Source organism: Pantherophis guttatus, chromosome 3 (assembly GCF_059756535.1).
Source record: "Pantherophis guttatus breed Tessera chromosome 3, ASM5975653v1, whole genome shotgun sequence".
Lineage (NCBI taxonomy): Eukaryota > Metazoa > Chordata > Lepidosauria > Squamata > Colubridae > Pantherophis > Pantherophis guttatus.
In genome coordinates, this window is record NC_142065.1 from 81,089,029 (window position 1) to 81,104,073 (window position 15,045).

Consider the following 15,045-nt stretch of genomic DNA (forward strand, 5'->3'; position numbering starts at 1 on the left):
TGGATAGAGGAGTAGAAAACATTTCTATCAGAAAATCTGGGGAGAGAGTATTTTCAATTATATTGATTATTTGAGTTAAGCCTCAGATAAATGTTTTACTGATCTCCTTCAAAATCACTATTGTGTATTTCAGTTTTCAAATTGGTCAGTAGAGGGCAATATTCCATTAACTACCTATCTTTAAAGCTTCAGACTTTAGAGGAAAAACACATTTAACAAATGTCTTCTTTATGCTGTATATTCATGATACTAAAACTTTCTGTTGTTTTTGCTGAAAATATATTTTTTCTGCAATTTTTCACCATCCAGACAATACCATATTGTGATGGCTTGTAAGTAAGTAAGAATATGTGATATATTAATATACTTTTTAAAACATCAACACTATCAATTAGTTTAGCAATCAATATTTTCTACATTGATAGATTTTTATTAATACGAATGTTATTTTTGTAAATAATTTCCTTTTTATTCTAGCACTTCTCTTAAGCGAGACTCCTGATGCAATAAAGAAAGGCCTTACTTCAGTTTTAAAGCTAGTGACAGATACATTTTTGTGCCCTGATCTTACATCTGTTTATTTGGTTAATTTAACTTATACCTAATGTGACTTATTCACTAAAGACTGCTAGTTTTTACTGGATTTGTTAAAATAAAGAACAGTCATTACTCTTTTGTCCCAGAAATGTTTACTGTGATCTTTTCCCATCAAATAACATTTATAGACCAAATTTTGTTTATATTTGTTCAGATGCAAGTGTTACAATGAAGCTAATTTTTATATAATTAAAAATTAGGCTTAAAACATTAGCCTAAGGCCATGAAACATTTTCTTAATAATGTTTACTAAGATTTATTTATTTAGCATATGGCTGGTCACACACAGCATTTACTAAGATAATCAGAACCCAGGATATGCCAATGTTTGAAGTCAGTATCTGAACTTTTAATATAAATAATTAGTAGTGCCATTTTCTCAGAACAAATTAATCAAGTCAACATGAACTACGGTATATCAGAATTGCTAACTTTTGATTGTACACTACTGTTGAAGCTCCAATGAAAGCTCAACAATGTAGGAATCTAGAACTTATAAATTCATGGTAGCCTGGTCTCTTTTTAATTGACTATGTGCCATGAATTTTCTGCTGATTCTTTCTGTTGTTCTGCTGCATTTTGTTTTCTTAGGCTATGAGTCTCCAAACTTGGCAACTTTAAGACTTCTGGACTTCAACTCCCAGAATTCCTCAGCCTGTCCTAGACTACACAGTTCAAGTATATATTCTAGAATCCAGATTATTTAAATTCTGCAGCATTCCAGGTTCCAGTCATAAAGAGCACATCTTGTTTGCATGCTTAATTTCAAATTGAACTTGTTATCAAAGTCACCAACCCTATCTTATTCTGTATCAGTGGTTGCATCATAAACCTGGATAGTTGTTATATTAAAGAGTTGTGCATAAAGTCCAATTGATATTATTGTATTGCAGCCAAGTATGCACAGTAGCAAACAGTATGATCACCTGACTGAATATGTTCAATTCCAGTCCACCTCAATTCACTGATAACTAATATATCGATGTGTAGTTGTTCTACTGCATATTTTATTGTGTTGAGCTTTCTCTTTCATTTCATGCTTAATAAAAATTGTTCCATGCCACATTCCAATCCTGGGAATCCTTTAGTAACCTGAAATTAAAATTGTTCATATTAAAAAATGTCATTCATTTATAATTTTTAAAAACTTTAGTTTATTTATTTTATTATTTATTTATTAATTTAATTTGTATACCGCCCTTCTCCCAGAAGGCACTTAGGGCGGTGAACAGCCAAAATTTAAAAACATACAAATACAAAAGTTAAGATAATTAAAAAGAATTAAATAATTGGCTTCCCAATTTAAAACCCCCAAGTCCATAAAATTTAAAATCCCAATTATGGCTCTTATTTAGGCTAGGCCGGCTTGGTGGAATAAATAAGTCTTCAGGGCCTTACAGAAGGTCCGGAGGTCCGGAATCGGTCGTATTCCAGGAGGCAGCTCGTTCCACAGGGTGGGTGCCCCCACAGAGAAGGCTCTCCCCCTGGGGGCCGCCAGCCGACATTGCCTGACCGATGGCACCCTGAGGAGGCCCTCTCTGTGAGAGCGTATTGGCCGGTGGGAGGTTATCGGTAGCAACAGGCCATCTCGCAGATATCCTGGCCCTAAGCCATGGAGCGCTTTAAAGATGAGAACCAATACCTTAAAGCACACCCGGAAGACCACCGGGAGCCAATGCAGCTCGTGCAGGAGAGGTGTTACATGGGAGTGCCACGTCGCTCCCATAATCACCCGCGCGGCTGCATTCTGCACCAGCTGGAGCCTCCGGGTGCTTCTCAAGGGGAGCCCCATGTAGAGAGCATTGCAGTAGTCCAGGCGTGACGTGACGAGGGCATGAGTGACCGTGCACAAGGAGTCCCGATCCAGAAAGGGGCGCAACTGGCGTATCAGTTTGATCTTTATATGATTATCAGCCTGCCTTTCACATCTGAAAAGCCTCCATCTCTTGATGCAAATTCAGAAAATTGGATTTAATTATTAATTTAACATGAATTGTGCAAACACTGTCAGGATGTATGGAATATTGGAAGTATCTCCTGTTTCTTGGATACTAACATTGTTGATATATGATTTGTATTGTATGGCTAGCTTGTTCCATTCTATAGAAATATTCAAAATGCTAACTGTCTTGTGCAACATTGAAAAATATATATATTCTTCCCACCAGCATTGAGTTGTTGTTAGGTCTTTAATAGATACAGGAATAAAGTTGGCATGCAGGTTACCATAAGACAGTGGCAATTATTATCTGAATCATCACAGGTTGTATGTATATGTAAGGTTGCTTTAGGTTGTATTATATATGCACCAAATAGATGCATATCATTCAAGGGTTCTTTTAGAGACACACCAGATTGTTTCATTTAGATTGATAAGTAGAAGCAACAAAGAATCTTGCAATACCTTGATGATGATAATGTTATCCGGTTGGTCAAGCCGACCCGACTCTTGGCAATTTTATTGTGGAGATTTCCCAGAACACAATTCAGTGCAACTAATTTCATTACGTTCGCACGATATATTGAAACCAGCCAAACACATTTGAATCTAGTATTTGAGAAAAGCAGACTGTGTGGGTATTGTTTATGGTTCAGCATTTTATGTAAGCCCAGAAAGTTGGGTCAATTCATTCAAACAACAGTGAAGTTAACCATAACTAATTGCACCGTACAAAGAGAGCCTTTAATTGATTTTGTTACATCATCTGTCAGTTTCTTTTTTTTTTTTTTTAAAGGAGAGAATGTAAGTTAGGAAACTTCTTTATAAATTAGTAAGTCTTTAGGAGAGAAAGAAAACTATTTTTAAATTGCAAACTTGCACACTAAAGCCAATTAGCCCATTCATCTGTAATTAGTAGACAAGAGTAAATTAAATGTACCTGCTTCTTTTACAGCACAGAGTCTGGGAAATATTCCTATTAAGGTACAGACAGCTCATCGTCCTAGAGAAAGTATGATTTGTAAGTTGAATGTCAGCCTTTGGAATGCCTGAAAAAGAAACAGCAGTGGCCCCCTCACCACCTGTTTTCTTTTGTGATGGGAGGAACAGTAACAGGAAGGAAATGATGGCACCCTGCTAGGTTACCAATAGGATAGCAGTTCAGCCACCCCCTCTCATTTGTTGCACTGCTTCGAAGAAAAGACAGTTTAAAAAATGCTTTTTTTTTTTTTACAAGCTGAACTTGTGCATATTTATTCAGAAGTAAATTCTATAGAGTTGGATAACTTTTTTATCCAAATTTATTCAACTTTAGGACACAGCCAAAAGCCTAAATTCTGCTAAGAATGATGGCAGATGCCACCTCCCCCCACCTTGTTCTCTGCTCTCCCCCCACCTATCTTTTGTATTATCATGTTGTATTTCTTCTCATTGTGTTCCTTTGTTTATGTTACTGTTTTATTATTATTATTTATTTATTTATTTATTATCAAATTTATAGACCGCCCTTCTCCCAAAGGGCTCAGGGCGGTGTACAGCCAAAGTAAAAAACATAGATACAAAATTAAAAACAATTTAAAAAGATGCATATAAATTTGGCCCCAAAGTTAAAAAACAGTAACAAAACATATTAAAAACATTTAAAAAGCATTAAACCAGCCCGGCTTGCTGAAAAAGGAAGGTCTTCAGGGCACGGCGGAAGGCACCGAGTTCTTGAATTCTTCGTATCTCTGGGGGCAGTTGATTCCAGAGAGCAGGTGCCCCCACAGAGAAGGCCCTTCCCCTGGGGGCCACCAGTCTACATTGCTTGGCCAATGGCACCCTGAGGAGGCCCTCTCTGTGGGAGCGCACCGGTCGGTGGGAGGTCGTTGGTGGCAGTAGACGGTCTCAAAGGTATCCAGTATTTACTTCTGTTCTGTTTATACGCCTTTTCATTTTTCTTTATTATTGTAAGCTGCCTAGTGTAGCCCCGTGGCAAGATAGACAGCAAGTACATTTAATAAATAAATAAATTCCACTTTTGAGATATTCATTTACTAATTAAATTTATTACATATATGATATATCCCACCTCCAAAGGCTGGGCAGTTAACACAACTAAGATTAAAATCACAAACACATACATAGCAATAGCACTTAGACTTATATATCGCTTCACAGTGCTTTTACAGCCCAGTCAGCATATTGCCCCCAACAATCTGGGTCCTCATTTTTACTGACCTCGGAAGGATGGAAGGCTGAGTTAACCTTGAGTTGGTCATGCAACATAACAATAAAAATTACCGCCAAGTCATATCAAAATCTTGTAAAAATGGGGTCTTTAAAGGACACCCCCAGCTTGAGTTGTATAAAATTGAAGTAGGTAAGGTATACTACTAATAAATAAAATAAATAAGCCATCTTCATTGCTCTGTAGAAAGCCAGTACAGAGGAAACCTTGAGGGCAAGGTATGGAGGCCATTATAGAAAAGCATTGCCTTTGATCCCCTAATTTCTGTTAGGGATCCCTGTGCATCTCAGTATGCATCTCAGGGCAGATTCCATGTGGTGGAGAATCTGTAAGGGTAGGGTTGTATCTTGGTCTTGGAAACTTATTTGTAGTGTAATGCAGGGCCTGGAGGATCATTATTACATAAGTAGTCCTCATCCAGTGACAACTGAGACCAGCACTTTTGTCATTAAGCAATCACTAAATGAAATCATAACTTGTGCTTAAGATCTTACTTCAGCTTTCCATTACAGACCTATGAACATTGTAAATATGATTGGTTGCAGTTACTACTGTTGTTCCCAATTCGGATCTGAGCTTGATGCCGAAACCAATGAAGAACACCAGACACGAAGTGCATAGTTTTGTTTCCTTTTATTGAAGCACTTCAGCAAAAGGGGGCCCAGCCAGCAAAATGCCAGGACAGAGGATTAAGAAAGTTTTATACAATTTTACTAAAGCAGAAGGCGGGATAAGGCGGGCTATATAAAACAAATTATCTAATAAACATTTTAGTAATGATCTAACAATTGCTCTATTGGCCTCTAGCCATCCCTATTCCTAAACCTTGGCTAATGAATGCTCCAGGAGTTATCTAATACACATTCTATTTGCTCAGGGCCATCCCTATTTCTAACTTCTAGCTGAGATATGCAGGATGTCTAACTCTTTGATACTGTTATCAGTTCTCTAACCACCTAGAATGGATACAAGTGTTACATGTGCATATTCTCCGTGAAGAATAGAATAGAATAGAATAGAATAGAATAGAATAGAATAGAATAGAATAGAATAGAATAGAATAGAATAGAATAGAATAGAATAGTTCTTTATTGGCCAGGTGTGATTAGAAACACAAGGAGTTTGTCTCCGGTGCATAAACCATTATCATACTCATTGTAAAAATACATTCATCATAAGATATTAGATACAACACTTAGTGACAGTCATGGATACTAAATAAGCAATCAACATAAATCATACCAGGATACTAAGTAAACAATATACATCTTAAGATACAAGCAACAAACTTATAGTCGTAAGAAGATAAGGAGATAGGTATTAGGGAAGATGAGAATAATGATGGTAATACTGCCTTTCTGGATAGTTTGATAGTGTTATGGGAATTAGTTATTTCACAGAGTGATGGCATGGGGGAAAAACTGTCCTTGTGTCTAGTTGTTCTTCTAAACACTTTTTGTTCTTGCCAGACTCCACAAATACAGGCTTCCCCATTTTCTTTCAACTGCTTTCATAGCTTTTTAGCAGACAGCCCATCACTACAGCCCAAGGCAGTCGTTAAATGGGGACTACCTGTATTACCAAGCTCTGCCTCCTGTATCTTAGGCATCATTATTTTATTAACAGTTACTCCCAGCTCCTTTATTCACAAAGACCCATAAGCTCTGAATAATGAAGAAGCAGTAACAAAAGCCCTGGCCATCCCACTCAAGCTGCTTAATTATGCTTTTGAAGCCACACTGCCTTCGACACTTTGGAGCAGGCCTCTTGCAAGCATTCAAGAAGGGAATAATAAATAAAATAAAGTATTTTATTTTATTTTTATTTAGCGTATGGCTGATCACACACAATATTAAAACACTTCATTTTTACAGGTTAAAACAATTAGAAAAAGAGCAGTTAAGAAAACCTAAGAGGAAAACAGAAATAACATTTCAGAGTTTAATGTTGAGTTTGGAGATCCAGTCAGTAGCTGTCCTTGTTACGCAGAGGAAGTCCCTAAAATCTCCTGGATACCTTCTGGTAGAGCATTCCCTCACTATATCTTAGATAGTCTGTCCGGGGCCCCCCCCAAATCGCATTGTGCTGATGGTGTCTTTCCCCATTTATACATTATACAATTTAGGGACTGAGATCAAAGGAAGGCCAGCTATCTAAATACAGGACACGCCTGCTTGGGAGGAAAAGCCCCAGTGGTGCTCTGTGAAACTTATTGCATCTTTCTAAAGCCAAAAAAAAAAGAGGAACTGATAAGGTCATGTCAGGACACTTTCAAGCGCGTTCGACCTCCGCCCGCCTTTGCGAAGTCGAAACGGGGCTGTCATCCGCCTCCTCCTCCTCCTCCGTTCTGAAGCGAAGAAAAAAGCCAACACTCCTTTTGTTTTCTCCCTTCTGGTCCCGCCCCTTTTATTATTCGCTCCCCTTTCCCTCCTCCCCCCTCCCTCTCCCAACCCCGCCTCCGCGGCTTCTGCCTTGCGCTTCCCTTCGCGCCCAGTCAGCGGTTCCTCCAGCGGCAATCCCATTGGCGGACGGGCAGCCGGTGACGCGACAAAGGAATCGGGCGGAGTCTGAGCCGCCGAGCCTCTGGTCGAAGCCGGCTCTTAAGCCCCGCCCCTTTTTATTTATTTCTTTTTTCCCCCTCCCCCTCTCTTTTCGGCGGCTCGCTTTCCTTTCGCCCTTCCGCGGCGGTAGAGGAGCCGGGCGGCCCAAGCGTGCGTGCGTGCGCGCCCGGTGGCAGGCTTGTCCGGGTGTCGCAAGGCGGCGGTTAGAATCGACGGTAAGCGAGAGTGGAAGTCGGGCAGTTGGAAGAGAAGGCGCCGGACCCGAGAAGGTTTACCTGACGTTTGCGGCGTGACGATTAAAGGTTGAGTTTCCGCCCTTTCTCTTAGGTGGGGAGCTTGGCGCAAGTTCCTGACATTTGTTCTTTCTGCAGGCATCTTCCAGCCTTGTGGGAGGAGATGGTGGAGAAATGGGCTGCCTCTCCTCCTTGCAAGTCTTTCTCAACCCCTAATGAGTGTGTTTTTTTATTTCCTCCCCGCGCTTAATTAAGCTGTCAAACCTGCTCCTTACTGGCGTCTAAAACTTAGGAATCTGGGCATGGGTTAAGTGCCTTTCCCTTTCCAGCGAATCCCAAAGGTGCTTTTTCAAGAGGCAACTGGACTTTCTTTTTCTGGAGAAAAACTAGACGTCTTTTTTCTTCGATTTGGCTTCTTGGATGAGAAGCCAGAGGTCTGCAAAGAAAAAAAACCAGAAAGTCCAGTTGCCTCTTGGAAAAAAAAAAAAAAACACCTTTGGGATAACCATGACCTGGATGAGTGAGAATCTCCATAGACTTCCCAGCGAATGGAGATTGTTTTTTTTTCTTTTAATAGCTTGCCTGTCGCAACTTCTGGTTAAATGTTTAAAGGTGAGTTTAGTATAGTGGTTAAAGCACCAGGCTTAGAAAACTGGAGCTTTCAGTATGTTTTCTAGTCCCCCTTTTATGCATATGAAAGCCGGCTGGGTGACTTTGAGACTCTCAGCCCAACTCACCTCCCAGGGTTGTTGTGGGGAAGGTAAGAGGAGGAAGGAATAATTAGCTATAGTCGCTGTCTTGGATTATTTTAAAAATAAGAAAGGGGATAGAAATACAGCATTAAGAGATCTGGCATAGATGGCTTCAGCTCTGTTAAGTGTGGACTGTAGGTTGAAAAGGGGGTGGCTGGTTTTCTTTTTTTTTTTTTAAAAAGGGATTAGCTTTCATGAAAAGACTTTTTCTCCTTTGCTGCTACAAAAAAGTCGGTTCTGCTTTTCTGGTTCTGAAGTGGCTGAGACCAGTTATGGCTAACAGAGATCACAGGGAAGCACTTCTCAGAGTTATTTGTTACCGAGAGAAGCATGAGGCCATGCTGTGAAGACAGCCATTTCTTACAATAGCAGAAGCAGCTTTCTTGGCCTAAGAACATTTGTTTTAAAACGTAACAAATATATGCATATAAACATGCTTTGGTCACAATTTGGCGTGTTTTTGTATTTTGGACAAAGTCCTTACTGATCATAGGTCCTGTGGAAGAGCCCTGTTTATAGCAACTCAAAATCAAGAGGACCCCGCTAGCACCTTTTCAGACTAAAAAAATATACATTAAAAAGGCACAAGCTTTTGTGAACTGTTCAAACTTGTCAGCTGGAAAAGGTGCCCGTAGACTCCTGATTGTTGAAAGATGGCAAGCTAAATCTTATTTTTTAATTGACTGGATTAATTTATTTTGAATGGGACATTCCCTGTTGATATACTATGATCAAAATTTCTGTAATATCTAATAAATTCTTTGAGCTGGACATGTTCTCTTAACTTGGTTCACACAACAGTTTGTCTCCATTTATTATAGCAGATATAGTTATTTTATGATTTTCTGAGCCATAATTGATTTAAAAACTCTAAACAGTAAAATATTTATTAAATTTATATGGCTGCCTGACTCACAGTGACAGTAATAAAAATTTTGTATGAATACAGCAATATTTGATTGTTAGATTTATGTGTGTGTGTGTGTGTGTGTGTGTGTATACGTATACATATATATATGTATATATATGTATATAAATATAATTTATTAGATTTATATCCTATTATTCATAAGCTCAAGGTGACATACATAGGATTCCCTTCTTTCTCCCAACAATCCTGTGAAGTAAGTTGGCCAAATAAGTTGGCTGGAGAGAAAGTGATTGTCCAAAAACCACATACTTACCTGTGTAATTAAGATTTTTGTTAACACATCGTTTGATTACCTCTTTTCTATATTTTTAAGAAATAAACTATCAGGAGTCATTTACAGCATGAATCCTATTATAAAAATTATCTCTTTTCTGGTTCCAAGGAACAAAACCAATTATGTTAATATTTATCTATTGAAGGAATAATAACAAATTGGTAACCAGACTTAGTTGTTTCCTTGTAAGCAAATGATAAGATACGTTTTATAAATATATATATATATATATGCGATATATTATATATGTATATATATTACAAACTATTCTAAAAATACGAGGTATATTCTCTGCCTTTATATGCCATTAATCAATTTGGCCCTATTACACGCACAAGGGCCAAATTGATTAATGCCATATAAAGGCAGAGATCTCTGTAATGGTAGTTTAATACTCTGACGATGTCAGCAGATGGCTGACAAAAGCTTAGTTAAATAAAATTTTAATTATTTTAAAATTTTAAGTTCCAGAGCTCACAGGATTGTCTGGTTTCAAGCAGCCCAGATATAGTAATCTTAAATTGTGGTAATCTAATAAAATTGATTCTTGATTATGTTTGTATCCATACTTTAAATTAGAAGCATTGATAATTTTTGACTTCCCTAGTAAATCCAAGATATGGCTAAATAAATTGCTAGATTAAAAATCCTGAAAAATAAAGTCCGTCTTAATTAGGTGAACTTGATATTCAAATGTATTGACATTCTATCTGATTTTTAAATGCTTCTTGGTATTTAGAGAACTGATACAAAGTGAACAATTTAGACTTCATTGCAGTAAAGATTATTCCATCTAAAATCTATTCCTGGTAATTTATGACTGAAATATCTAGCGCCAATCAATTCTTTCAGTATAAAACATCCAAGTTTTATCAAAATTCTCAAAAATGCTTTGAAAATTATCTTACTCTCTGGAGAATTAAGCAGCATCCCAAAGCATTTTTTATTCACTGTCCATTAGAATCAAAGACTACTTCATCCTAAAGTGTATGTAATTAAAGGAAATTTTTAAAATGTGGCTACTCCATTTTTCTGTAATTGATATCCTGCATGGGATCAGGAATTGTTTCTCCAGTAATGTTTTCCTCCTCTATCACCTTCATTAAATTCCTACATCCATGTATTTTTATTCTAAAAGGCTTTAGAATAAGAGAAATATTATTTATGCTCTTTATTGTCAGCCCTATTGATTTTATGCACTTGTGTTTGTCATAGCCATGAGGCCCAAAAGAGCAGTATGGCTGCATCTGGTCATTGTCACCCATTTAGCACCGCCCAGGGAGTATGTGTAGATTGAGGAATGCTATGGATAAGGGTGACTGTTGCTCCCCTATTAAACTTATTGTGCAAGATTGCCCACAACATGTGTTCTCTTGTTCCCTAGAAGATCTGCATGAAACAACACCAGAGGTGATCATTTTGATAGCTGAACTGGACATCTAGTTATGAGACCATTGCCATACCCATTACTTAGAATTATGTGGACTCTGTATATATGTTTGTTTCTGTTCTGTCATGTTTTCATCATAGGCTAAATAATAATAAATAATAATTGTCTGTCCTGATGCTTTGAATAATTCAGTTCCAAGACAATGTTTACCATTTGTGTATATAGTGTTCAGAACTTCTAAATCAGGCATATTTGGGGTGTTTTAAATTTCGTTTTCCGGGCCAATTATTTAATTGTATTTTAATGGTTTTTTAACATTTATATTATATGTATTTTATTCGGCTGTTCACCGCCCTGAGTCCTGAGTAGGGCGGTATACAAATTCAAATAATAATAATAATAATAATAATAATAATAATAATAATAATAATAATAATAATAATAATAATAATAATAATAGATATGAAAAATTCACAAGTCAGCTGCTGGGCCAGAAAGAACATTGTTAAGAAAAAGGCTAGCCTCTTAGCTTGGCATAATGCAGCATTTACTGCTTATTTGGAAAGAAGTGTTCCCAGAAGAAAGCTAACTGGTGATTAGAGTGGAATTTATAGACACTAAAAGCCAAAGTGCCATCTGAGCAAAATGTCTTTCCTAAGTGACAATTGCAAATACATCTATCTTCCACCCATGTCAAGCATTTTATTATGCTTGACATGCTTTCTCATTTAGTTGAACTCAATCAATATGCCTAATCTAACCATATCTTCTGAAGTGCCTTTCAGATATATCTGAAGAAGACAATAAAAGGGAATAAAGCTGGCCTGATCATTTTATATTTAAGGACATTACAAGTAATCCTCGAGTTATGACTACAATTGAGCTCAAAATTTCTTTTGCTAAGTGAGACATTTGTTAAGTGAATTTTGCCTCATTTCATGACCTTTCTTGTCACGTTTGTTAAGTGGATCACTGCAGTTGTTAAGTTAGTAACAACTGGTTCCTAAGTGAATCTGGCTTCCCCATTGACTTTTCTTGTCAGAAGGTTTATAACCGTCATAAATATGAGTCAGTTGCCAAGCATCTGAATTTTAATCACATGATCATGGGGATGCTGCAATAGTCATCAGTGTAAAAAAACAATCATAAGTAACTTTTTTCAATGCCGTGGTAACTTTGAATGGTCACTAAATGAGCTGTTGTAAGTCGAGGACTATCTATTATGATCATAACTTCCAATTGGCTAATTGTTGAGTGTAGGAGCATGGCTCTTCTTTGAATCTGAAATTTCTACATAGATAGATCCTTGTTTGGTTTTTGCTGACATCATACATATTGTTTCATTTACTTGATAAATAAATGTGCATATATATTTGCATATGATTCTACTCAAGAAACCAAAAGTTGTTTGCAATATAACTATGATTACATAAAACCATCAGAAAATAATTCTAAAAAAGAAATCCAGCCTAAAAAACTTTAAAGACAAAGCTGAATGTTGCTGTGTTTTAAAAATTATAGATGTAACATTGAGATAACATTTCGGTATTTTGCTATGACCCTAGAATAGGTCCTGTTTCTTGTGCTTAATGGAATTATATGCTACGACAGCAAAGACTTTGAAGCTGATCTTTATTTAATTGCTGTTTTTTGCTGTTGGTAAGTATGTTTAAACCTATTTTGATGATCATTCTTAGGGTAAGAAATAGACGGATGTATTCTACTTGAGTTCTTCCTATTTTATTGTTTGTAGTAATGCAAATGGTATATATGTCAATGGCTTTTCTTGTGCCAGATCAATACTATTTCTGTGCTCTGTTTATAAAATATGCTTCTGTGACATATCAGTCCAGTTTTTGATGCATGTAATTCTAAACACTAATATTATTACTATGTAGATAGATCCTAGAATGAAACTTGTATACACAAAAAAGGGAATTTGTAATACATAGTCAAGCTGAAAATGACTAAAGAAAGCTGAGTAAAATCCAAATTAAATGAACAGATTTGGAAGCCTCTTAACTAGTGACTAGACTGATCGAATGACAATTAATCAAGTAGAAAAAATACACACATTTTTGATTGAACATACTGTATATCCTGCCTTTTTGCTTTCATACGCATTCAGGAAGGCTAAGAATATGCTTGAAAATACTCTCACCCTGAAATGCTTAAACTAACTAAGCAATATTAAAAAGTGAAAATTTCTCTGGAATAAATCTTAGCATAAAACTGTTACAATGCCTTACACAGGCAAAGCAAAATTAACAGTATAGAGTTGCTATATATGGCTTTGTGCCTCTTTTTATCATGAGCAACAACTTCCTTTAATCGTGGTCAGTCTTTTAGCTAAGCTTTTCTGTAAGTAGTTTTATGAAATATTTACTGTAGTGCTCCCTAATATTCAACTTTTAACCAGGGGGATTCTTAATAAAATGTCTGAATGAGAATTGAATTAGTATAACAGTGGCAATTTATAAGATTATCAAATAAATCCCTAACATGCATAATATTATTTTGAAATATACTTATGGATATACATTGGCAGAGAGTAGGAACTAAGAATGACTCTATATAGTTTAGTAGTGATAACAATATATAATAACTGGGAGGAGAGTCAAAGTAAAATCTATATACTTCTAAAATTCTTGCTCCTATAACCTTTAACTAGGGAAACAGTGCATTTTAGGATAGTAGTTTTTGAATCAAGGTATTTTACATGGGCTAACTTTCAGAATGTGTCCAAAATCTGGGACCCATGACTCCTATGGAATTGAAATTCAGCAAATTTTATAAAACATTTTATGACATAAAATTATCTTAAAATAGTTTATGACATAATACAAAATATCATAAAACATTTCCTGCGCTGATGTTTGTGGACTGTTTTCCAGGCAGATACATCTCTGAATGTATCCCAACTGTTCTAGTGAAGAAGTACATTAGACGTCTTGTAATTTTTGAAAGTAAGGAAATATCTCTGCAATCATGACCCAGCAGGTTAAAGGTTGTCTAGTAACACAATAAAAGTTGCTAGATTTAGTTAAGAGCCAAACTTTTTTTTTTTTTTTTTACGATCTCCAGTTGTCAGGACAGAGAAGATCAACAATTCCATACATAGCACTAAGCACAATTTTACACAAAGCACTAAAGTTCTAACCAAGATATGCCAGCAAATCTGGAGAATGACACTGTGGCCATTCTACGATGCAATACCAATAACAAGGAAACTTGTTAGAGTGTGCTGACTATCTTACAATACTATTAATTTCACATATTAACAAAACAATGTTTAGGATCATCAAAAAGAGATGCCAGACCTTCAAACTGGCTTTAGAAAAGACCCAGAAATGGTAATCATTATTCCTGATACATGCTAGATATAATAGAAAACCAAATTAACCAAAACCAAGTTAATATGTGTTTCATTGATTATAAAAAAGCTTGTTCACATCAAGCTTTTGGAATATGCTTAGAAAAATGATAATTCCTGGAACATCTCATTGTCCTTATGCAAAGTTACATACTGATCAGGAAGCCACAGTACAACACAGTGATCAAAACCCGTCACTACCGGTTCGCTCGTGGGTGTATGCGCATGCGCAGAAGCGTCCAGGTGGGTGGGCAGAGCCTCCCGCCACCACTGCTACCGGTTCACCCAATCTGGGGCGAACTGGTAGCAACCCACCACTGAACAAGACTGCCTACTCTGCTCTTATTTATTCAACCGTTATGCAGAATATAAATTAGGCTAAACTAGATTGAAAGAATTTGAGTGTAGTTTTGAAATGGTAGATAGTTTCTTAATACAACAAACCCTCAAAAATAATGAAATAAGCAGTTATGAAACATGCCACAAATTAGCACTTGTTTTTGTAATCATGAAGGCCTTGGGAAGGATATTTATATGCCTTGATGTAATCTATCCGTACACGTATCAGAACAGCGTAGGCAATGGTATTCCATGTGATACTTTATGGAAATGAAATCAGAAGTTTGAAGAAGCCAGATAGAGTTTTGCCACTTTTGAGTTTGGATGTTGGAAAAGGCTCTCAAGAATCCATAGAGAGCCAAGAAAACCAACAGGTAATTGCACAAAACAAGCCAGAGTTCTCATTAAGGCACAAATGATCAGACT

The 15,045-nt window shown here is 36.7% G+C and overlaps 1 protein-coding gene and 1 long non-coding RNA gene across 20 annotated transcripts in view; one reads left to right on the forward strand and one right to left on the reverse strand.

Annotated features, from left to right (window-relative positions):
- Positions 1 to 409: 409 nt before the first annotated feature.
- LOC117677165 (uncharacterized) lies at positions 410 to 3,632 on the reverse strand. The gene is made up of 3 exons (XR_004594671.3): positions 3,477 to 3,632; positions 3,002 to 3,145; positions 410 to 1,689 (listed from the first exon to the last, which is right to left on the reverse strand). It is a non-coding gene; the product is annotated as an uncharacterized LOC117677165 (long non-coding RNA).
- Positions 3,633 to 7,331: 3,699 nt separating this feature from the next.
- LRRC8B (leucine rich repeat containing 8 VRAC subunit B) overlaps positions 7,332 to 15,045 on the forward strand; it is a 32,397-nt gene continuing 24,683 nt past the window's right edge. For 4 of the 19 annotated variants that reach the window (XM_087889913.1, XM_087889912.1, XM_087889917.1 and 1 more), the window contains exons 1-2: positions 7,332 to 7,629; positions 12,473 to 12,566. The gene's annotated coding sequence lies outside the window, so the exon portion shown is untranslated. Of the gene's footprint in view, positions 7,655 to 12,472; positions 12,567 to 15,045 lie in introns of all 19 variants that reach the window. The other 15 variants (XM_087889918.1, XM_087889914.1, XM_087889919.1 and 12 more) reach the window with 5 other exon arrangements.